Source organism: Pipistrellus hanaki (assembly GCF_964339955.1).
Source record: "Pipistrellus hanaki genome assembly, chromosome: 1".
Taxonomy (NCBI): Eukaryota; Metazoa; Chordata; class Mammalia; order Chiroptera; family Vespertilionidae; genus Pipistrellus; species Pipistrellus hanaki.
In genome coordinates this window covers 97,006,270-97,030,079 of record NC_140503.1, presented here as the reverse complement: position 1 = coordinate 97,030,079, position 23,810 = coordinate 97,006,270, and the positions used below count along the sequence as shown (strand labels likewise).

The 23,810-nt window shown below is 44.9% G+C and overlaps 1 protein-coding gene across 6 annotated transcripts in view; it reads left to right on the top strand.

Moving 5' to 3' along the window:
• The window catches only part of LINGO1 (leucine rich repeat and Ig domain containing 1), a 208,333-nt gene that overhangs the window by 107,079 nt on the left and 77,444 nt on the right, over positions 1-23,810 (top strand). The window contains exon 1 of one of the 6 annotated variants that reach the window (XM_084905792.1): positions 2,906-2,923. The exons of the other annotated variants lie outside the window; for them this stretch is intronic. The gene's annotated coding sequence lies outside the window, so the exon portion shown is untranslated. Of the gene's footprint in view, positions 1-2,905; positions 2,924-23,810 lie in introns of those variants that run through there. 6 annotated transcript variants of the gene reach the window in all.

Below are 23,810 nucleotides of genomic sequence, written 5' to 3'. Positions count from 1 at the left end.
AAGAGGCCACTCCTGGCTTTGCTAGCATATCTTGTAGGTGCTCACCACTTTTAGCAGTTGCTATTATTTATTGCTGGATAGTTACAGTTATTACAATGGTCATTGTATTAATTTCCTAGGTTTCCATAACAAGTTACCACAAACCTGACAGAATGAAACAACAGAATTTTTTAAAATCATATTTCTAGAGGCTAGAAGTCAAATCTAAGTATTGGCACAGCTGTGCTCTCTCTGAATTTCTAGGGGAGGAACTTTTTGCCTCTTCCCAATTCTGGTGGTTTTATATATTCTTTGGCATTCTTTACCTTGTATGCGTCACTCTAATCTCTACCTTCATCCTTACAGAGCATTCTTCCATGTTTGTGTGTCTATGTATAAATTTCCCTTTTCTTATGAAGACACCAGTCATTGGATTAAAACCCATCCTAATTCAGTATGACTGCATTCTAACTATAATAATTACATCTATAATAACTAATCACCCTGTTTCCAAATAAAGTCACAGTCTGAGCTTCCAGGTGGACATTAATTTTGGGGAAACAGTTCCTTCATTTTTCTTTTTCTGAGACCAGACTTCCACCCTGTGACTTTGTCCCCATTGGTCCTCCTGCCCAGACCCAGCTCTGTCAGCCTCCGATGCCCCAAAGGATTCCATCCCCCTCCTGCCCTCATATTCTTTTGGGGGATGCCTGCTGGTTTTGCAGAAACTTTTCTGGCAGAGTATCTCTTACTTCCTCGAGTTTGGTGTCCTTCCTCCTGCTCTTCTTCCCTTTAGACATGGAACTCCCATTACACAGGACTCAACCTGGGTCCTACCAGTTACCAGCCATCTTGATATAGAACACTATAAATCCCATAGTAGGAAATTTCTTTTGAATGGCTTTTAGAAACCATCTCATTACACAGGAAGAACTCTATCTTGCACAAGAAGGAGGTTCTGGATGAGCCTAGCACTCCTGGGACAGGGTTCATTTGGCCATTGAATCCTCTCTGGCCCCTTTCTTTCTGGGATTTGGACCCAGGAGATCAGACCCTAAACAGAGAGAGGAGAGCAGCTAAGCACCTGGGCTCTGATGGCCACAGCCTCCCCCAAACATTCTCAGGGCCCGCCCCACTCAAGCCTGCCCTCCTGGAGGTGGGTGGAGCTTGCCCAGTGGTCCCAGAAAAGTCATAGTTGGGTGGGACCCTGGTGGGTCCAGCCCCTGCCCTCAGCCATTTGCCCTGTCCTTCTACTCAGCAGCCCCCTGAGAAGGGATTTTAGCCCAGCTTCTTGGAATCAAGGTTTCCAGCTTCCTGGAATCAATTTCTAACCTTTCAGGAGGTATCCTTTCTATGTGGCAAAAACCCTGGCTGCCCCAGGCAAGACCTGATTTTAAACTCCCCTTTTCCTGGCAGTGCAACCTTGGTCATGTCATGTGACCTTTCTGAGCTAACTTTTCTCACCTGCAGAATGGTCAGGATTACTTCTGTTTGAAGGGTCATGGTGAATATGGGCTGTGTCCACAGGTATGGGATGCCTGGCCTTGAGTGCATCCTGAGGAGTGAGTGCTGCTTCCCTTCCCCTAGGAGTGGCTGGCCATGGGGCTTCTTTCCCTCTCTTCTCTGCATAATGCTGGACCAAATGGCCACATGGATGATATGAAGAATGGCTCCCCAATATCCCTCAGTGGCCCTGAGTGGACGTGGCTTCCCTCCCCACACACGGAGCCCCGGGGTTGTGTAGTGTATGTATTAGGTGGGGACAGGGATTACTGTTTCCCTGTTTTTGGTCCCTGTCCCAGCCGTGGGCACAGCTGGGGCCACTCCTCAAGCCTTGCCCTTCCCTGAGGTCACCAGCATATGGAGGAGCTGTGGTGGGAGGAGAAGAAAGCCTATCAGGGTGTCCCTTACTGGAGATACCCCCTATAGGACTTTTTTGCCATAGCATTCCGATGGGCTCCCAGTTCCGATTTAGTCCCCACTGGCTAGTTAGGTGGGTCATAGTTAGGGGATGAGGCATGTGGAAATGTCAATGACATCCTCAGAGCCTGGCAAAGTGACTACCCCAGGAAATGGGGCTGCTGAGCCAGTAATAGGACAGCTAAGCTTTCCTCTCTTCCAGCTTAGGCATTGAGGGTGTCTGTGTGGGGAAGCCCCGGAGTGGCATGACAGGACACCTGAAGTTTAGTACCAGTTTCCCCCAGACCTTCCCCACTACCATACCTCTCTTCTGGCCTCTGTCAGCACACTACAACTTAGTATGACACTCTTTCTCTGGGATCTCAGTCTACAGCATCCCTTAGCCCTCCCTATCTGGTCTAGGTGCCCCTACTGTGTGCTCTTCCCTCTCACCTATGCCAGGTTCAGGACCTAAGAAGGCAAGGTCTAAGGAATTCTATATGTGTGGTCATCTCTCCCAGGAGTCACACTGGGAACTGTGTTGGGCTCTGTCACCACGGTGCTCCCAGTGCCCAAGAAGTACCTGGTGCAGATTTCTTTAGTGATTGAATCATAGGAGGATTGGACCTCATGGAAAGGTCTCCTTCAACAGATCATGGCTCTTAGTGTCAGGGACCCTGCAGCCTCGAAGACTGAGGCTCATTAGAGAGCAGAAGCTGACTCCTCTCTTCCTTCCTCCTTCTCCCTGAAGTCTGTCCCCCTCGCCTGACAGGTGATAAGCATGGGCTGGGTAAAAAGTGGGAGGTGCTGGGCTCTCACCACACACATGCCATGGTTTGCCACCAGCACTCCACTCACCAAGTCTCCTTCCTATGTCCCAGGAGTGCTGGCTTCATCTGGGGAAACTGTGATGGAAATAGAGACCTGCTTCTGCAGGAGCTACATTGGCTGGAAATGCTTCCCACAAGAAGTGGGACTAGATCAGGCTGAAATTTGGATAGAGATATTGAGGAACAGAGGAAACAGCTTTGGCAGAGATATAAAGGTAGGACTGGATGTCTGTAGTCTGCTGTCAGGAACACAAGAATCTGGGGTTTTGGGAGGGATCCATTTGGAGAAGGTTGGGAGGGTCAAACTGGGAGATGTTGAGGACCCCGAATGCCAGGGGATGGACGCCATCTGGCTCACTGCAGCACTTCTAGAAGTCACAGTGGTTCAATTCCAAGATTCGAGTCCATGAACCCAGTGTGTGAGAATCAGCCCTTTCCAGCAACTCCCCACTCCTGAGGTCAAGTTGTCCTGAGTGTGGCCTATTGCAGGAGTGTACCCTACAAAGGACTAACCTACCAGAGCCCTACCTTGTGCCCTGACTGCCCTGCAGATGGTACCACCCTGCTCTCACAGACTCATGTCCTGAGGTTTCTGGCCTTTTGGTCCAGTTTCCCTGGTGCTGACGATATTCCCGTCAGTGTCACCCTTTAGTGGATGCAGCTCATACCTGTTCCTGGTTTCTACCAGCCCTTACCTCCAAGCCTGCACATCTGGGCAGAGTCCTGTGTACCAGTCTTGAGTGTGGGAGAAGCTTGGTGAGGGTGGGAGGCAGGAAATGCAGCTCTGTTCAGAGGAAACCCCTAAGCCTGAAGCACCCATCTGCACACAACCACCAGATACTGGAAAAGCCTGGAAGCTGGTGTTCTGCTGTAGGAGATACCCATGTGTGGTGGTCAGAGAGCATTTCCTGGCAGAGATGATGTTGACTTACGGGGGATAGTGAGGATGAAGAGGAGGAGCTCCTTATCAGAGGACAGAGTAGTGCCCACTCTGCTGGGCTCTGGGCCGGCTTCATTCCCTCCACAGCATGGCACTCGGGTGGGTGTTATCGGCTCCATCTAACAGATGGAAATGGAGGTTCAAAGAGGCCCAGGGACTCACTCGTGCTCGCCCACTGTCATGGAGGCATTGCGGGCCTCCACCTCAGGTCTGGCATCTTCTTATGCTCCTAAGTGGAGAGAGTAAGGAAGTCTGGGTAGGGGGCTGGAGGCTGGCATTGGCTACAAACCAACCATCAAACAACTGCTGACTGACTTTCAGGAAGAGGGTGTGGGAAGATGAACAGTGTCTTTCTGGGTTGTTCTTGTTCCAGCCCCCCCCCCCCCCTCCAAAGCTTTTCTGTTGTCCCCCCGCCCCCTTGTGGGACAGCCTTCACTATAGGGGTTCCTGTCCTTTGCCCCCTCCTTGGATGCCTTTTCAGAGAATAATTCCTCCTTATACAGAGAGATCTAGCCTAATAGAAGCTGACAGATCATTCAGAGCAGTAATGTACTCCAGCTTCAGGCATTTAGTTTCCACGGCCTGAACTCTCAGATTAAAGGCTCCTTGCTAGCACCTTGCCTATGTCCTCCCTGCACCCATGCTTGTGACCTTGACTTCAGCTATGGGGTAGGTTACTCTTTCCTTATCTCACCCCCACACCCCTTTTATGGCGGACTCCTCCTCCCTCCTTTTCTCTCTCTTTTTCTTTTTCTTTTTTCTTTTTTTTAAAAAATATTTTATTGATTTTTTACAGAGAGGAAAGGAGAGAGATAGAGAGCCAGAAACGTCGATGAGAGAGAAACATCGACCAGCCGCCTCCTGCACATCCCCCACCAGGGATGTGCCCGCAGCCAACGTACATGCCCCTGACCGGAATCGAACCCAGGACCTTTCAGTCCACAGACTGACGCTCTACCACTGAGCCAAATCGGTTTCAGCCTTTTCTCTCTCTTTCTTGAAAAAACAAGCAAACATGTATTTTTTCCCCCTTAAATATTCAGTTGAGTGGCTGTTGCTTAAACCCTGGGGACAGGCTCACTGTGCTCATGGCCAGCAGCAATGAGACACCTGGTTGGCCCTAAACACTCTCTCAGCCACCCAGCCTGGCTGGTGTGCGGCACCTGGTGGAGAATCTGGGCAGCTAGACCTCCCGAGCCCGGCATGGGCAGACAGAGACTGGATAGATGGCAGCAGAGGAAGCACAAGAAAGCCTTTTATTGATCAAGAGAACTGCCTCCTTCAGGCCCCTGGAGGGTCCACTTGTCAGTTGTTTCTGCTGCTCTGTCATCTTTGTCTTGCCATCTGAACCCTTTCTCTGCCTCCTATACCATCCCACCTTTTATCTGCTCACCAGGCTGCCTATTTGAGCTACCTTGCACTCCTGTGCAGGCAGCAGGGTGCATAGGAAAGCAATGGATATTTGGAATCAGCCAATCCTGGGTTCAAATCCTAAAACCACGACTTATAAGCTATTTCTGTTTACTTTGATATTTTGAATTTGGGCAAGTTCCTTAATCTCTCTGAGCCTTTATTCCCTCATCTGTAAAGTAAGATGCTGTATTCTGAGGGTTCAGGGATTAATGTGGAGAGGAGTGGTGCTGTAGGTGGCAGCTTGCCCTTCCTTGGTGAATCCAGTATCCTCTGAGGAGACTCCACTTCTGATGCTCTGACCTCTCTTGCCCAGACATCCTTTCCCTGCCCCTCTTGTCAGGAGGGGTGTTTGGCAAGGTGGGCTCTGTATGCCCTGGTCACCAGCTGCCTATGTAGGTGTGAGGGGAAAAACGAGGTTGAGTGGGAGGGACCCTTCTCCTTGACTTTCACTTCTTGGGCAAAGCTTAGTGTTTGGTCCAGGTCTGGCTTGAAGGATCTAACTTTTGAAGGGTTGAGGCAAGACTACCAGGGAAAAAGGAGAGTGGGTAGAGGCACAGAGCCTGTGTAACCTGAGAGGAGGAGCCTTCCAGGCTAGGGCTCTACCCCAGGTTTCAGAAGTTAGAGAGACTCTAACTTCATGAATGGGGAATCTTGGAAGCTGGATGGAAGCCTGAGTTGGGGTGAGGGAGATTCCTGCTCCACCCAGGGCAGGGAATAGCAGGATGACCATTGGAGGTGCAGGAGGGGAAGGTCACTAGATATAAGGCCATAAAGATTATCTGGGTCTGATGTGCTGTGGGACCTCCTCTGGTCCTCAGTTTCCTCATCTACTAACTTGGGTTAATCATCCTGTCCTATCTGCTTCATGGGTTAGGCAGAAGATCCAGTTAGAGCAGTGTTTCCCAAAGTGTGGTACGCATACCCCCAGGGGTATGAGAAGAGTTTGGTGGGAGTACGCATTGCACCAAAGTTTGGTGGGGATATGCATTGCACCATGCTTAGCTGTGCCTAATTCTATGTTCTCATGAGTACGAGGGGTACTCAGCATTACAAAAATTACAGAAGTGGTACACATATGTCAAAAGTTTGGGAAACACTGAGTTAGAGAACAGGTGGGAGTATCCTGTGATCCCTAATGTCATAATAATAATAACTATTATTCTGAGCATCACCTTGCCTTCCATTCACTCCTTATAACACCTACTTTGATCCACACAGTCTAGCTCTAATTCATTTATTGATAAAATTGAAGAAACTCACAGCTGAAAGCAATTTCCCTTCCCATTTAGTGCAAACTCAAACCAACATTCATAGTATACATGGTCCCCAGACCTCTGCATGCATGCTCCCATGAGCTCAGTACTCCCAATGCTAAAGAAAGATTTATTTCCCTGAAGTCTTTTCTGACTGGGCCTAGCTCTATTTTCTGGGCCCATAAATGCCAAATATCAGGGACCTGAAGTCCTAGGGGGCGTGAGTTCCAGGCCCACAACTTCTTGACAAGCCCCTTTGAGCAGACCTAATTTTATCAAAGACCTCTGGACAGATACACTGATGACTGAGCATGGCTGTGTGGAGGTGGTTGCACATCTTCAGAACTGAAGTGGCTGGCTCACCAGCCCCAGGGTCTCCTGGGCCATCAGGCTCCTTAGCCATTTTGTGCAGTTGGCTCTGGGCACTACTCTCAGGATTCACCCATGCTTTACTAACTCTCTCTTGTCTACACTGGCCCATTCCTAGGGCAAGTGAAGGAAGGGGTCCTTTGTACAAAGGACACTGCCTCCTTAATTGACCCTCCCACCTGGACCTACTTTCAAGATTCCATCCTAATGTTTGCCCAAAAAGTTGTTCCAAGCAGAACCAAGTGCCAGCCCTATCAATGCCAGTGAGAATCCACCCCGGGGTCCACTCTTATTCCTCTGCACATTCCTGGACATGGTTATTTAGCTAACCACTGAGGACCCAGCCAATTTTCTGTCTCATCTACAAGGATGTCATGAGTATATGCCATTCTTTTTTTCCACTTGATTATTTTATTTTCCAGTCAGCCAACAGTCCTAACTTAAGCCTTCCTTCCCTTTTTATGCAACGACTGTCCTTCAGAAAAGGCAATGAATCTGCCTCTAGCTTCATCCTCTTCAGCCTTTTGGACCAGTGGATGTAACTTTCTGGTTAAAGTGATCTTACCGCCTGGCTGGGTGGCTCGGTTAGAGCATCATATCATACATCAAAAGTCTGCAGGCTCCATTCCCAGTCAGGGCCCATACCTAGGTTGCAAGTTCCATCCCTGGTCAGGTTGTGTGGTGCATACGGATGGCAACTGGTCAATGTTTCTCTCACATCAATGTCTCTCTCTCTCCCCCTCCCCCACATCTAGAAGTCAATTGGTGTGAATTAAAATAATAATCCTAACATATATAAAGAGCTAGGTGCCTTAACAACCAAATTGGCGACTGGTCACTATGAAGTGTGTGGAGCTGCTCTCGGTCTGCCCCTCCCCTGGCCTCCCGAGCTGCTCACCACGAGGGGTGTGGGGGGCGCTGGCGGCAGGGTGGGACTGGGGACTGTTGAGTGGCGGTGGCCATGAGCTTAGTGGAGCAGTCACCCGGGTGACAGTGAGTTTCATGAAGCAGTCGCAGGGCGGGGGAGTTTCATGGAGCAGTCATGGGGTGGGGGGAGCCTCCCGGAGCCGGGGCGGGGCGTGGGGAGAGTTTCGCAGAGCGTTCAACAGCAAGTTTCATGGGGTGAGCTTGGAGGGGCGGCAGCAAGCTTTGAAGGGCAGTCAAGGAGGGGTGGGAGGAGCCTCGTGGAGCATCCTGGGGCAGGAAGCTTCACTTAGCATCACAGGGCGGTAGAGGCCATTGCGGTGGAGGTCAAGCTAGGCCTAGGGACCCTAACCCGCATGATTTCCTGTGCACTGGGCCTCTAGTAATCTTACCTAATAATAGAGAAACATGTAAATTGACTGTACATTCGCTTCACCCACAGCCAATCAGAGTGAGCATGCAAATTGACCCAACAAAAATGGAGGTTAATTTGCATACATACCTGGATCTGGGGAACCTCCTCGGCACCCAGGTCACTCCCGACTGGCCATCAGGCAGAGGCTTTAGGCTTGGGAAGGGACTGAGGCTGTGATCGGCAATGCGGATGGGGAATTCCTTCCCAAGCCTAAAACCTGGGGTGGAGGCTTTAAGCTTGGGAAGAGGCCTAGTCTGTGATCGGAGGTTGGGGGAGGAGGGGCGGGAGGGAATGACCCCTTCCCAAGCTTAAAGTCTGGGGTGGAGGCTTTAGGCTTGGGGAAGTGCTAGAGGGTCCCCCTTCCCAAACCTAAATCCTGGAGTGGAGGCTTTAAGCTTGGGGAGGGTCCAAGCCTGCTATAGAAGGTATGTGTGGGGGGAGACCCCTTCTCAAGCCTAAACCTGGGGTGGAAGCTTTTGGCTTGGGAAGAGGCTGAGCTTGGGATTGGAAGGAAGGGGAAAATATCAATGGAAACGTATCCTCTGGTGAGGATAAAAAGAAATATAGAGAAAGAAATGTCATATCCTATGAAAGACATATTTTGAAAATGCTTAAAGAAAGTTGTCATTTTTTTTCATGGTGAAGGGTCTGGAAGTCTGTGTTGATGAAAATACCTTGGTGGCTGCAGTGACGGGCAGTGGCTGCAGCAGTGGGGTGATGGGGCTGGAGCCTTCCCCTTATCAGCCTGGTTGCCTCAAGCAAAGACTGCGGCTTAGGTCTGCTCCCCACTGTAGGACATCCCCTGAGGGCTCCTCGTATGTGAGAGGGGGCAGGCTGGGCTGAGGGACCCCTCGCCAGTGCATAAATTTTGTGCACCGGGCCCCTAGTAATAATAATAAAAAAGAAAGTGATCTTACACAGTTTAAATTCATAATTAAGAATTCCTCTTTTAATATCGTCAGGCTTGACTGGGAGAGGGGTTGGGCCCTGCACCTTTCTTCTTCCCTTCCATTCTATTCCCACTGTTAAAGAAGGCACAGAAGCCCAGCTCTCCAGCATAGACACTGTGGTCAGCTTCGCTTTCATTGATTCCTCATGCTGGACTTTTCTTTAAGGTTCTTTGTAGCCCAGTAGAGCATCAAAGTCTACATTCACGTCATACTTGATGGTGGACATGGCCTTGTCAGGATTGATCTCCATCACCCACAGCTCATAGATCTTGCTGTAGTTTGCCTTTCCTCAGTAGTTAGACAGGCAAAGTTTCTCAATGTGTTTTCTGCTACTGAGTTAGGGTAGAGATAAAATCTGCTTTCCTGGGTTTGTCTCCACTGAAACCCCAGATTTAAACCCGGAGTTGATCTCTTGTGCTCTATTGGCAAGATTTGGAAAATCTTGATCTTTTACCTGGGTCCACAGGGCTTGGAAACAGAGATAAGTTTGGAGCAGGGTCTATCCTTCCCCATTGTGTGACCAGGAATGAAGGGAGGGTGTTTCCTGAAGGAAGTTTACAGTCCTGCTGGCAGGAAGGAGATGCCTCCAACCTGGGAGGCAAATAACAAATGGTTATCATTGTCTGCATCATGCTCTCTTTCCCAAGGCCTTGCTTAGGGTTCTCCTTTAGGAAGCCTCTGCTGACATTTCAGCCCGTGGATATCTCCTTTAATCCATCCTCTACAGCTCCATCTTTTTACAGATGGAAAGACCAAAGCTCAGTGTGTATTTCCTCATGAATACTCTATTGGTTATTGCTGTGTTCGGCAAACTGCAGCTCGTGAGCCACATGCGGCTCTTTGGCCCCTTGAGTGTGGCTCTTCCACAAAATACCACCACCTGGGTGAATCTATTTTGAAGAAGTGGCATTAGAAGAAGTTTAAGTTTAAAAAAATTGGCTCTCAAAAGAAATTTCAATCATTGTACTGTTGCTATTTGGCTCTGTTGACTAATGAGTTTGCTGACCACTGGGTTATTGCATCAGTGCCAAAGGGCTCTGCTTTCTGCCTTGGCTGCTAGGAAACTCATAGCTGGCTTGTGGCCTGATTCTAATTAGTACTCAGGATGCCATGATATGCAGCTGCTCAATGATCTTGCCTCTGGCTTTATCCTTTTCTCTCTTATTTTTTCCTTGTTCTGTTTTCTTCTTATTTTTTGGCTTGTGCTGTTCTCAGCAACATCAAACTCTTTTAGAATGAGGTGGGTACAAATAACCAAGAGTGGTCATAATGAACCATTCAGCACCAACTATAGCCAAATGCTAGGCCTTCCCCATCCTGGGGGCAACTGGTTTATCAGGGGGAGGAGGGGTCAAGCCCAGAGTCAAGCCTTCTTCCAGGGAGACACCAAAGCCTGAACATGGTGGCCCCACGATAATGGCCACCCTGCCCTCCGTAAGTCAGGAATGACATTGTTCTGCTTCCCATTTGCTGCCCTCTCCTCTCCCCATCAGGAGCTAATGGAAGAGGCTGGAAAACCTAGTCCTCTGATAATTAAATTTATTTAATGGGTACTCAAGTGGAGTAATGAGAAGTTTAATGCACTGATTAGATTTTTCTTTAATTAATTAGAATGATAATTATGTGTCTTGCCAGCACACCAAGTTGACCCTCTGCTTAAGGGTAGCAGGCAGAGATAGTGGGAGACTTGGCTAGATGGGTGGGGACTGAGGCATGGTGCAGCCTTTTGCCCTGGCACTGACATTCTCAGAAGTAAGCCCAGCTCTGATGCCTATTCAGGCCAACCTCTGATTCAGCTTCCATTTCTGAGCCCTGTGAATGCCAGGTCTGGGCTAGATCCAGGATGGAGGTTTCAGAGCAGGGACATCAAGGGTGGCTTAGAGCAAAGAGCACTAAGGAAGGATTCCAGGCACTGTGATAGGAGTAGGCATTTGGTTGGCATATCTCATTGCCACGTGCCAGCTGATATCTTCTCCTGCATGTTCAGCTAAACTTGAGTTTACCTCCATTGACACTAGATTACCTGGGCTAATGGAGTGGGGGCAGTGGAGTGGATAATAGAAAAACCTGAGGTAACCCACAAACTACTTCTCTTTGGCTTGGGAATGCATTCATGCCACAAAGCTGGCCATCCTTGCTGTGTTTCTGAAGGCCAGCTGGGGATACAAGAATGTACTTCCCACCTTGAGTCACCTCTGCTGAGGTCATATGACTGGGACAAAATGGCTGTGGGGATCCCAGCATAGCTGCATGGAGTGGAGCACAAGATAGGCCTTACCAGGGTAGAGGGTGAGAATATTGGGGACCCAAAGACAGGCCCTGACCCCCCAGAGGCAGGATATATTGTTTTCAAAGCAATGGGTAAGGCTGGGGAGATTCCTGAGCCTTGAGGGGAAGGGAAGCAGGAAACTTCCTTCATTGAGCCCTGACCCCAGCCCCACACTGAGCCCTGATCCTGGACATACTGAACCTTGTTCCTGGTCCCATACTGGCCCTGATCCCAGTCCCACATTGAGCCTAGCATTGTTATGGATATGTGAGCAGAGAAACAGGTGTCCGGATAGAAGGGGTGAATGGCCCTGTTTTTTCATCCCCACTGTCAGTTCTACTGCCTGTGGGTGAGACTCCTGTGCCAGGCCTCAAACTCTGGAATGGATGAGATGAATCAGACATGGTCCCTGCCCACAGGACTAGTGGGGGAGGTGGTAAGCAAACAGGCAATGCCCACCTAGTGATCAGAGATGAGGTGCAGGAGGCTCAGCAGCTGAGAGGCTGTGAATTTGCACTTGGAGGATTCCTTTGACAGCAGATGGGCAGGGAGGGGATGGAGGCATTCCAGTGAGGAGGTTGAGAGGAGGTCTCTGGGTCTTGATGGGATGAGAGATAAGGTGGATGGCACCCATGGAGGGGTGGGAAGGCTAGGGCAAGTGATCCCCTCCCCAGAACTGGTTGTGACTCTCCCAAGGCACTCTCAGCTCCTGATAAACAAAAGGACTCACCTGTGGGGTTTGATGGTGTGCCAGGACCCAGCTGATAATATTACCTCGTAAGAAAGGTGTTTTTTCTCCATTTCACAGAAGAGGAAATGGAGATGTGAGGGACTTGCCTGATCCTACTCATCTGTAGCAGCCTGGTGGGGCGTGTTCCCAGGTTTGCAGCCTCCAGGCCTGCACACTGCTATTCCCTCCAGTGAACTTGCCCTGGGTGGTGGGGCTCCTCTTCTGACTCTCCACCCCCATCTGGGCACTGAGGGGTGAAGATTTGAGCTTGGGGCAAGTCAGACTTGTCCAGGGCTTCTAACGCCTAACTGGACAGGGGGAGTGGTGGGGATCTCTGACTGGGTAGAGGACTAGCCCCAGGAAGAAGGGTCTTTGGCTTCCTTCATTACCACCCCTCCACAGATCCCACTCCTTTGGATTTCCATTCCCCCACTCCATTTCCTTCCTTTCATGGCCCAGCCCTTTCTGAATAACCAGACCCAGAGAAACCACCCACATGGGGAAATGAGGCCCTGAGAAAGGCAAGGTCCCACTCAAGATCATGGGGCTCTTCCTCTCTAACTTCTTTAAGGTGAAGAGTCTGAAATCACATTATCTTGAATGTACACTTTCAACAAAAGGATTGTAGGAGAGGCCTTGTAGGGACATGTGCACACAAACTTACACTGTACTGGCAGATGTGTCCATCCCCCAACCCTGAGTTCCAGGGACTGCAACCACTGTGGAAGGCACATTATGTTTTGCAAGTGAGGGAACCAAGGTCAAGAACTAAGTCACGGTCACACAGCTAAGTAACTGCTATAGGGGGACTGCCTGACAAACTCAGATTGCCAGGATTGCCTCCTCCTTGCTTGTGAGCAGCTCCCCTTCCAAGGGCTTCCAACAACCTCCCCCAATCCACTGCTGCTTCCCTACTTGCCTTGTGCTCCAGCCAAAACCGATGACTCCTCGCCTATACTCCCCACATGTTCCCACTTCCAGGCCCTTGCTCAAACTGTTTCAGTTCCCTGGAGCTCCCTTTTCCAACTCCATCTGCCCCGATCCTCCTCATCTTTCTAGGCTGGCCCAAATACCACTTTCTTTTTTAATTCTTTCAATTACAATTTACATTCAATATTATTCTATTAGGTTAAGATGTACAGCATAGTAGTTAGAAAATAATGTACTTAACAGAGTATTTCAAGTACCCACCTGGCCCCATACATACTAGTAGTTATTGTGATATTATTGATTATAGTCCTTAGGCTATAATTTACATTTCTATGACTATTCTTTAACTACCAATTTGTACTTAATCATTTCACCTTTTTTACTTAACCTCCTTTCCCTCTGATAACTGTCAGTCTGTTTTAAAAAAAATATATATATATATATATATATATATATATATATATATATATATATTATTGATTTTTTTACAGAGAGAAAGAGAGAGGGACAGAGTTAGAAACATTGATGAGAGAGAATCATCGATCAGCTGCCTCTTGCACACCCACTACTGGGGATGTGCCTACAGCCAAGGTACATGCCGTTGACCAGAATTGAACCTGGGACCTTTCAGTCCACAGGCCGACGCTCTATCCACTGAGCCAAACCAGTTTTGGCTGTTCTGTTCCTATTTTGTAGGATTATTTTGTTCTTTAGATATTTTTATTCTTCAGATTCCACATGTAAGTGAAATCTTTCTCTGCCTGCTTTATTTCACTTAGCACAATACCCCCTAGGTCCATCTATGCAAAGGATAAGATTTCATTCGTTCTTTAAAAAGTTTTTGTTGATTTTAGAGAGACGAAGGGAGAGGGGGGAAAGAGAGAAACATCAACGATGAGAGAGAATCATTGATTTCCTGCCTTCTGCATGCCCCTACTGGGGATTAAGCCCTTCAACCCAAGCATGTGCCCTGACTGGGAATTGAACCGTGGCCTCCTGGTTCATGGGTTGATGCTCAACCACTGAGTTACAACCAGCTAAACTCATTCTTTTTTTTGTGTGTGTGTGTGTGGTTTTTTTTTGTTTTTTTTTTTTAATGGCTGAGTAGTATTCCATTGTATATACTAGTATGTACACAGCTTTTTATCCACTCATCTATTGAGCGGCACTTGAACTACTTCCATATCTTGGTTGTTGTAAACAATACTGCAGTGCACATAGGGTGCATCTATTCTTTCGAATTAGTGTTTTAGATTTTAAAAATATATTCCCAGAAATGGACTATCTGGGTCATAAGGCAATTTCATTTTTAATTTTTTAGGAACCTCCATCTATTTTCCATAGTAGTTGCATCAGGTTGCATTCCTACCAATAGTCAAATGCCACCTCCTTTATGGAGATCCTGTCTGCCCTCACCCCAGTTGGAAGCCAGGCCCCATGAGCACCATCCTACAGCTCTTTGCCTGTCCCCATCTTAGGTTTCTCCCTTTGACCCTGCAGCTGTCTGGAGGGGACAGGGTTGCCTCCTGGCCTCTGATTTCCAGGCCAGTTAACCCTAGGGCCTAGAGCACACTAGGTGTATTGGAAGTCTCTAGGATCCTTGCCTTGGAGGGGCTGCTCCTCCACAACTACTTTCCTCAGTAGTCCTGGGTCAGCTGGCCTTACCCTTTCCCTCACCCCAGCCCCTGAGGAGACCAGCTGCTTATTCTAGCCCTTGCCGGGTAGAGGTGAGAGCTGGCTTCTGATCTTAGCAGTGCTCTCTGTGCACATTCCCCACCTGCTCAGGTTCTAGGGGCAGGAACAAGGTAAACACCATCCTTGGGACTTACAGGCAGGCCTTGAAGCTTGGCAAATAGGGTTATCAGGGCAATACAGCCCTGTGTGCTGAGCTCTGAGGGAGGGCTGCATGGGCACTCTGCCTGACTTCACTTAACGGCTGGCTCTGCAGATTCCTAGCTGTGTGACTTTGAATAAGTCATGTACCCTCTCTTTGCCTCAGTTTACTCATAATTTAAATGAGGTGATAACAAACCTTTCTAGGGCTGCTATGAAGATTGAACAAATCAAAACATAGACACAGTGTGCTTTCTGAATGTTGACTGTCACGATGGCTACAGGAGAAAGTATGAAGGCAGTGTGTGGGAGATTTTCATGGAGAGTTTCTAAGTGAGTACACATGAACAACAACAAGATATGAGACATAGGAGATAGGAAAGGACATCTTGGAAGAGGAAACCATATAGACAAATGCCCATGGGCAATTAGGGTGGCATGTAAGGGAACTGGGCATGTCTAGACGTAGGTAAGAATGGATGAGGGGTTACCATAGGCTGATGGAACACAGGGCTGAGTCCTGAGGGATCTTGGGTGCCACACTAAAGAGTTTGGACTTGGTCCTGCAGCCTGTGAGTGGCCATGAAATTGGGTATTTTTTCTTTTCTTTTTTTCCATAAAAGCAATATTTCCTCATGAGAAAATATTGAAACGGTATATATAGATGTGTGTCGTATTAAGTAGGAAAGTTCTCTTTGCCCTTAAATTTCATTTTGTCAAGGTTCCACTGTTGTTGGTCTGGTGTACCTCCTTCCAGAACTTTTTCTTTGCCTTTAGAAGCATATTCGATTGTATTTTTATTAAAAATAAAAAAGAAATAGAATCATATTATGCACATTTTCCCACAACTTCTATTTTTTCACATGGCATTGTATTTGTGGGCATCTTTCAGTGTCACGGCATATAGATCTACTGTGCTTTTAAAAAATTGTTGCCTAATATTCCATTGTTTGCACGTAGCATAATTTATGTAACTAGTCCTGGGTTGATGGATATTTAGATTGTCTTCTATTTTTCACTTTTGCAATAATACTTCAGAGAATGGCCTTGTATATATATCTTGCTGACATGTGTAAGCCTTTCTGTGGGAGAGACTTTTAGATGTGGGATTGCCAGGGCAAGGGTTTACTTATTAAATTTTGGTAGGTAATGCTTTTCCAAAAGGTTGGGCCATTTTAGTCTCCCACCCTGCAGTGAACATTATCACTCTTTTTAATTTTTGCCAATCCAGGAAATCATGTCATTGGGTTCAGCACTCACTTTCCTTCTCCCCAGCGAGGCTGAGCATTTTTTATGCAGTTACTGGTCAATTGTATTTTCTCCTCTGTGAATTGACTATTCATACCTTTTGCCCATTTTTCTTTTCTTTTTTCTTATTGTTATAAAGGTGCTTTTAGTATATAAAAAATTTAAAACTTCTGTCTGTTTTGTGTTGGAAATATTTTCCTTAGTCTGCCATTTGTCTTTTTAACTATGTTTGTGGTATCTTTGTCATATAGAAGCTTTAGATCTTTATTCAGTGAAATCTATCAGGTTCCTGCTCAGGCTTCTGAATTTTACATCTTGATCTGCCAGGCTTCCTGGAAGGATTTTAAACAGAGTGGGGATGAAGTCAGATTTGAGACTGGAAAAGGTCATCTGATTTCCACTGTGTGGATGGTGAGAGGAGGGGGCGACTGCAAGCCAGAGGAAAAGGAGGCAGCTGAGAACTTTGTGCTGGGGTGGGTTGGTGAAAATTTAGAAGAGGTGAGTTTGAGAATTATTCATGAACTGGCTGTCCATGGTGATGGGATGTAAAGGTAAGAGAGAGAAAAAGAAAGGACTCTGGAGTGATGCCTGGGTGTTTGGATGGGGACAACATAGCTGATGCCACCACCACCAGGGGGGGGGGGGGGCGTGTAGGCAGGACTAAGCAGGGAAGTGCATGGAGTTGCACATGAATGCACACCTTGTCAGGTATATGTGTACACATGGACACAGGCATGCCCACTTGTACATGCTTAGAAGTTCTGGAGATTAGTGCATCTATGCTGTGGCTTCATAGTAGGTGAGGGTCATAGTGGAGTTTCTGCTCTCTACCAAGTACTATACCAGGCACAACATGTGTGCCTGCACACATAAGCCCTACAAGCTCTACTACCACATGAAATGTGTTTTACAGGTAAGGAACAAGACTCAGAGAGGTGAAGTAACTTGCTCAAGGTCATAGAACTAGTAAATGAAAGAAATAATTTTTCCCCACCAACTTGGACAGAATTTCAAGCTATGGCATTGAGGAGCCTTTCATGCATTTCTAACCTGATCAACCCAGTTTCATCATGGACTCTTTGGATGAGTGTTGGAGCCAGACTGACTGGGTTTGAAATGCAGCCCATTTCTTACAAGGCAAGTTATCCACCATCCAGTGCCTCAGTTTCTTCATCCTGAAAATGGAGATAGTAACAGTACCCACCTCATAGGGCTTTGGTGGGAATTCATTGTGTTAGTGCATATGAAGTGCTTACCCAGTGAGGGCCAAGTGTCTATGATAATTGTGATGATGACCACGATGGTGATGGCACTCACCCTCACCTCCTGTCTGTGCCTCTTTGCCTATCCTGTCCTCCATTCTTCTTCCACTTGTCACTTCACTCCTATGTTCCTCAAATCCTCACAGAAACCTCTTTTAAAATTTGCCTTTGAACCTATGTCCTCTGTTTTCAGCCCCCAAATCCAATGAATTAAAGTCCAATCAGTCAGCAAAATCCATTCAGGGGAAATGATCGATATTGCTTTCAGTAATCATTCCCCACCCCCCAAGCACTCCTAGTCAGACATTCCCACTATCCAGCATGTTCATCCTGACATTGCTTAGCTCTGAGACCCGGACTATAATGTTCAAATCTAAAACCCCTTCCTCTCTGAGTGGAGATGCTCAAGTGTACTTTAGCCATAACCCAGCACTAGACCCCAGACCCCAGGAAGGGTAATTCTCAGCATCATTAGCTGGAAAATTACCCATAGAAAACAAAAGCGTGAAACAGCAAATCCTGTTGCCGGGGTTCTTGTCCCAGCATTACAAGGGTTCAGCAATCTGGAGAAAGGCTGTGCATAGATTAAGTAGGAATCCAAAGATGAAAGATAGTTTTGAAAAGCATTGGAGGTCAAAGGAGCTTCAGCTAAAGTAGCTAAAGACTTCAAGTTCTTAGTTCTTAGTTCTCCTTGTCTCAGGACCCAATGCTTTTTATTAACACAAATTGTCCTAAGGCAAGGTGGAGATAATACACTTCAAAGGGGTAAAGAAGCATTGTCAGATTGGAGAATAGCCTACAGCTGTTCAGGTGTTTGGCCAACAGGAGGCAATAACATGAAGATTAAGATGCCCCGAACTGTCAGTCTATTCTACCTTGTTTCCCCGAAAATAAGACATCCTCTGAAAATAAGACCTAGCACATGGAAAGATAAGACATCCCCTGAAAATAAGACCTAGCGCAACTTTGGGAGAAAAAATTAATATAAGACACTGTCTTCTTTTCAGGGAAACAGGGTATGCTCTTACGTCTCTGGATCTATTTTATTCATCAGTTTATTTTGTTCATTAGATTCCACATGTACGTGAGATCATGTAATACTAGTCTTACTTTGACTGGCTTATTTCTCTTAGCATAATACCCTTACCCCGTGCTGTCTCAAAGGGTAAGAGATCCTTCTTTTTTTACAGCTGCCTATGCTGTAAAAAATGGTATAAATGTATCACAGCTTTTTTTTTTTTTTTTTAATCTACTCATCTACTGATGAGCATTATTTCCAGATCTTAGCTATTGTAAATTGTGTTGCTATGAACATAAAGGTGCATACATTTTTTTCTGATTGCTGTTTCGGGTTTCTTAGGATATATTATAGAATTGAGATGACTATGTGAAATGGCAGTTCCATTTTTAATTTTTTGAGGAAACTCCATACTGTTTTCCATAATGGCTGCACCAGTCTACATTCCTTCCAACAGTGTACTAGGGTTCGCTTTTTCTCCACATCCTTGCCAGCACTTGTCATTTGTTGATTTGTTTATGGTAGCCATTCTGACAGTGAGATGATACCTCATTATCGTTTTAAATATATTTTATTGATTTTTTAACAGAGAGGAAGGGAGAGAGATAGAGAGCTAGAAACGTCGATGAGAGAGAAGCATCGGCCAGCTGCCTCTTGCACACCCCCTACTGGGGATGTGCCCGCAACCAACGTACATGCCCTTGACCGGAATTGAACCTGGGACTTTTCAGTCTGCAGACCGATGCTCTACCACTGAGCCAAACCGGCTTGGGCCCTCATTATCGTTTTAATTTGCATCTCTCTGATGATCAGAGACTTTGAGCATTTTTTCATATGTCTCTTGGCTTTCTGTATGTCCACTTTGGAGAAGTGCCTATTTAGGTCCTTTACATATTTTTTAATTGGAATGTTTGCCTTTCTTTGGTTAAGTTGTACGAGTTCTCAATATATTTTGGAGATCAACCCTTTATCAGATGTATCATTGGCAAATGTATTCTCTCATACAGTGGGTCCCCTTTTGATTTTGATGTTGGTTTCTTTTCCTGTGCAGAGCTTTTTATTTTAATGTAGTCCCATTTGTTTATTTTCTCCTTAGTTTCCTTTGCTCTAGAACAGGGGTCTTCAAACTTTTTAAAGTGGGGGCCAGATCACGGTCCCTCAGAGAGCTGGAGGGCCGGACTATATGAACTACTAATTCCTACTGTAACACCTCGGCTGCGCTCACTGCCCAAAAAACCTGGCGGGCAGGATCAGACTCCTCTGCGGGCTGCATGTGGCCCGCGGGCCGTAGTTTGAAGACCCCTGCTCTAGAATATGTATCCACAAAATATATTGCTATAAGAGATGTCTGCGATTTTGCTGCCTCTGGTTTCTTCTAGGATTTTTTTTTTAATGGATTCCAGACTTACATTTAAGTCTTTTATCCATTTTGAGTTTATTCTTGTATATGGTGTAATTTGGTGGTCTAGTTTCATTTTTCTTTTTTTGCATGTATCTGTCAAATTTTTCCAACACTGTTTATAAAGAGATTGTCTTGACTCCATGGTTATGTTCTTGCCTCCTTTGTCAAATATTAATTGAAATAGTGGCTTTGGTCAATTTCTGGGGTCTCCTGTGTTCCATTGATTTGTATGCCTGTTTTTGTGCCAGTATCAGGTTGTTTTGATTATGGTGGTTTTATATTATAACGTAGCTGGTATTATAATTCCTCCAACATTGTTCTTCTTTCTCAAGATTGCTGTAGGTAATTTGGAGGTTTTTTGGTTCCATATAAACTTTTGGAGTATTTGTTCTAGATCTGTGAAATATAGTCTTGGCATTTTATTTTATTTTATTTTTATATTATTTTTTATTATTAAATTATTATCTGTGTACATATTTTAACATTGCCCCCCCCCCTCCCTTACATACCCTCCCTCCCCAGAGTTTTGTGTCCATTGGTTATACTTATATGCATGTATACAAGTCCTTCGGTTGATCTCTTATCTACCCCAGATCTCCCTACCCTCCCTGCTGTAATTTGACAGTCTGCTTGTTGCTTTACTGTCTTTATATCTATCTTTTGGTTCATCAGTTTATAATGTTCTGTATTATCCATAGATAAGTGAGGTCATGTGGTATTTCTCCTTCATTGACTGGCTTATTTCATGCAGCATGATTTTCTCCAATTCTATCCAGGTTGCTGCAAATGATGAGAATTCCTTTTTTTATGGCAGCATAGTATTCCATTGTGTAGATGTACCACAGTTTTTTGATCCAATCATCTGCTGACGGGCACCTAGGCTGTTTCCAAATCCTAGCTATTGTAGATTGTGCTGCTATGAACATAGGGGTGCGTATTTCCTTTTTGATTGGTGTTTCTAGTTTCTTGGGATATATTCCTAGGAGTGGGATTACTGGGTCAAATGGGAGTTCCATTTTCAGTTTTTTGAGAAAACTTCATACTGTTCTCCACAGTGGTTGCACCAGTCTGCATTCCCACCAGCAGTACAGGAGGGTTCCTTTTTCTCTGCAACCTCGCCAACACTTGTCGTTTGTTGATTTGTTGATGTTGGCTATTCTGACAGGTGTGAGATGGTATCGCATTGTTTTTTTGATTTGCATCTCTAGTCTTGGCATTTTAATAAAGATGGCACTGGATATATAGATTGCCTTGGATAGTATGGACTTTTTTTTCAACTAATTTTTATTTAAATTCTTTATTGTTTAAAGAATTTAATATAGTCTCCTTTTCCCCCCATTGACCTCTCCCAGGCCATTCCCATCCTCCCACAGCACATGCCCTCACCCCCTTATTGTCTGTGTCCATGGGTTATGCTTATATGCATGCATGTAAGTCCTTTGGTTGATCTCTTACTCCCCTCTTCTCCTGCCTTCCCTCTGAGGTTGGACAGTCTGTCTCATACTTCTATGCCTCTGGATCTATTTTTGTTCATCAGTTTATGTTGTTCATTATATTCCACAAATTAATGAGATCATATATTTATCCTTCTCCTACTAGCTTATTTTGCTTAGATAATGCTCTCCAGGTTCATCATGCTATTGAAAATGGGAAGAGCCCTTTCTTTTTTATAGCAGCACAGTATTCTATTGTGTAGATGTACCACAGTTTTTTAATCCACTCATCTGCAGATGGGCACTTAGGCTGTTTCCAAATCTTAGCTATTGTAAATTGTGTAGCTATGAACATAGGGGTGCATATATCCTTTCTGATTGATGTTTCTGATTTCTTGGGATATTTTCCTAGAAGTGAGATTACTGGGTCAAATGGGAGTTCCATTTTTAATTTTTTGAGAAAACTCCATACTGTTTTCCTTAACTGTTGCAACAGTCTACATTCCTACCAGAGGTATTCTAGGGTTATCTTTTTTTCACATTCTTGTTGTTTGTTGATTTGTTGATGATAACAATTCTGACAGATGTGTGATGGTACCTCATTGTTGTTTTGATTTGCATCTCTCAGATTATTAGTGTCTTTGAGCATGTTTTCATATGTCTCTTGGCCTTCTGTATGTCCTCTTTCAAAAAGTGTCTATTTAGGTCCTTTGCCCATTTTTTATTAGATTGTTTATCTTCCTTTGGTTATGTTGTATGAGTTCCCTACAAATTTTGGAGATTAAACCTCTATTGGTGATAATATTGGCAAATATGTTCTCCCATGTAGTGGGCTTTCTTGTTGTTTTGTTGATGGTTTCTTTTTCTGTGCAGAATCTTTTTATTTTGTTGTAGTCCCATTTGTTTATTTTTTCCTTAATTCTAATTGTCCTAGGAGCTGTATTGGTAAAGATATTGCTACGACATATGTCTGATATTTTGCTGCCTATGCGTTCTTCTAAGATGTTTATTATATCCTGACTTACATTTAGGTCCTTTATCCATTTTTAGTTTATTCTTGTGCAGGGTGTAAGTTGGTGATCTAGTTTCATTTTTTTTGCATGTATCTGTCCAGTTTTCCCAACACCATTTATTAAAGAGACTGTCTTGACTCCATGGTATGCTCTTGTCTTTTTTGTCAAATATTAATTGAGCATAATGGCTTGGGTCAATTTCTAGATTCTCTGTTCTGTTCCATTGGTCTATATGTCTGTTCTTGTGCCAGTACCAGACAGTTTTGAGAACAGTGGCTTTGTAATATAGCTTGATATCTGGTATTGTAATCCCTCCAACTTTGTTCTTCTTTCTCAGGATTGCTGCAGCTATTTGGGGACTTTTTTTTTAATATGACTTTTTGGAGAGTTTGTTCTAGGTCTGTGAAATATGCCATTGCTATATTAATTAGGATTGCCTTGAGTCCGTATATTGCTTTGGGTAGTATGCAAATTTTAATAATCCATGAACATGTTATATTCTTTTGTTTGTTTATTTATTCCTCTATCTCTTTTTTCAATGTCTTGTAGTTTTCCAAGTATACGTTTTTACCTCCTTAGTTAAGTTTATTCCCAGGTACCTTAATTTTTTTGGTGCAATTGTAAATGGGATTTTTTTTTTTAGTTTCTCTTCCTGTGATTTCATTATTGGTGTATAAAAAAGCCATGGATTTCTGGGTGTTAATTTTGTCTCCTGCTACATTGCCAAATTCATTTATTAAGTCTAGTAGTTTTTTGATGGAGTCTTTTGGGTTTTGTATATACAGTATCATGTCATCTGCAAATAATGACAATTTCACTTATTTTCCAATTTGGATGCCTTTTATTTCTTCTTCTTGTCTGATCACTATGGCTAGCACTTTCAGTACTATGTCAAACAGAAGTGGTGAAAGTGGGCATCCCTGTCTTATTCCTGTTCTTTGGGGAAATGGTTTTAATTTTTGCCCATTGAGTATGATGTTAGCTGTAGGTTTGTCATATAAGACTTTTATTATCTTGAGGTGATCTCTCTATTCCCACGTTGCTGAGAGTTTTTATCAAGAAAGGTTGTTGAATTTTGCCAAATGCTTTTTCTGCATCAATAGATATGATTATTTGATTTTTGTCTCTCAATATGTTTATATGATGCAGTTTTCTGCTAATTTTAGTTTATGGTTGAAACTTTCCATTGTGTTATTTATTGCAGCTATGTCATTCTTCATTTCCTTTTGATTCTTACACATATTGTTGAATTTATCTTCAATACTTTTCAGCATCCCTATAACCATTGCTCTGAATTCTTTCTCTGACAAATTGCTTGCCTCCATTTCATTTATGTCCTTTTCTGCTGATTCCTCCTTTTCTTTCATATGGGGTTTGTTTTTTTGTTTCCCCATTTTTGCTGTTCCTTTGTGATTGTTTCTATGTATTAGGTCAAACTTCTATGCCACCCAGATGTTTTTAGTTTGTCTTATATAGTAGATGTTTTGTGGGGCCCAATGATGCAGTCTTCTGGGCTGGGTATTCTAGGGTTGCCCCCTACTTGGAATATTTTGGTTCTCTTGGTGTAATTGAATATTGAGTGTTGTTATCCCATCTATGAATGCCATTTCCTCTCAGGGTGTCTGGTTATGTGGCTTGCTCTCTACCGTGTTGTCTGGAAAGCACAAAATACAACTCAATAAGACACAACAAAAAGGGAA